Raw genomic sequence first — 1,280 nt, 5'->3', positions numbered from 1 at the left:
TGACAATAAGAGGGTTTGATTAGGGAGTACAACTCGGTTCTGAATACGCGAAAGCGACAGTTCCTGTTAAATTAGTTCTTTTCAAAGTAGGAAACACTGCCCATAAGTAGCTCTACTAGCAAGTACCTGGATTATCAATTAATTATGTGAATTACATTCGACCCTGTCTTTATTAACTATATTCTATTTTCAATACTTTACTTTTCATTGCACACTACAAAAACACCTATTTTGACTGCCTTTGATAAACACCATAACGACAGATAACGATAGATTGACACTTGGTCTCTGTGGATTAGACAATCTTTTATATTACTCTAACGCGTTCGTATACTTGCGAACACCGCATCAAGTTATTGACCGCATCAATTTTTTGGCGCCGTTGCCGGGGACCAATTTCGTCAAATTTCATTTTCCTGTTGTTATATCGTTTAGACTTAGGTTATTCCCGCCGGTCGATGCGAAGAACTCGCAGCACCAGAAGTTTAAATTTAGTATACCCTCTGGCAAAACCTGAACGTTACGCTCGCGCACGTTTATTCTTTCATAGAATTAAGAGAGCTATGGCCGAAGATCAAAACGAAAGACCTCTTAAGGACTTCGCTCAACCATCTAATGAAGAACCTAGTTCTAGTATAGTAAACCCAATAATCCCAGCCAATAACTTTGAAATTAAACCATCCTTGTTGCAACTGGTGCAACAGATACAACTCACGGGTCTCGCTACTGAGAATCCAAACCAACATTTAAAAATATTTCTTCAATTAACAGATACTTTTATAACCAATGGAGCTTCTCCTGAGGCAATACGCTTAAGATTATTTCCTTTTTCCCTCAGAGATAAAGCTCTATCATGGTTAGATTCCCTTCCACCCAATTCCATTACGACTTGGGATAACCTTAGAAGAGTTTTTCTTGCTAGATATTTTCCCCCGAGTAAGACCGCCGTTCTTCGAAACCATATAACTAGATTTACCCAAAACCATGGAGAATCATTGTTCGAAGCTTGGGAGAGATATAAAGAGTTGTTACGAGCATGCCCACATCATGGTTTAGAAAATTGGTTAATCATTCAAACCTTCTATAATGGACTTCATTACAACACAAAGATGACCATCGACGCTGCCGCAGGCGGTGCTCTGATGAAGAAACCTTACCTTGAAGCTAGTGCCCTCATCGAGGATATGGCTCAAAACCATCAATCATGGGGAGTTGAACGAGCGATAGTGGAGAAGAAGGAAGCCCAAGGAGGAGTGCATGAACTAAGCTCTATAGACATG

At 39.9% G+C, this 1,280-nt stretch overlaps 1 non-coding gene across 1 annotated transcript; it reads right to left on the bottom strand.

Moving 5' to 3' along the window:
* Positions 1–947: 947 nt before the first annotated feature.
* Positions 948–1,054, bottom strand: LOC127125001 (small nucleolar RNA R71). The gene has a single exon (XR_007804469.1). It is a non-coding gene; the product is annotated as a small nucleolar RNA R71 (small nucleolar RNA).
* Positions 1,055–1,280: the final 226 nt, after the last annotated feature.

This window comes from Lathyrus oleraceus, chromosome 2 (assembly GCF_024323335.1).
Source record: "Lathyrus oleraceus cultivar Zhongwan6 chromosome 2, CAAS_Psat_ZW6_1.0, whole genome shotgun sequence".
Classification (NCBI taxonomy): domain Eukaryota; kingdom Viridiplantae; phylum Streptophyta; class Magnoliopsida; order Fabales; family Fabaceae; genus Lathyrus; species Lathyrus oleraceus.
This window is presented reverse-complemented; position numbering and strand designations above follow the sequence as displayed.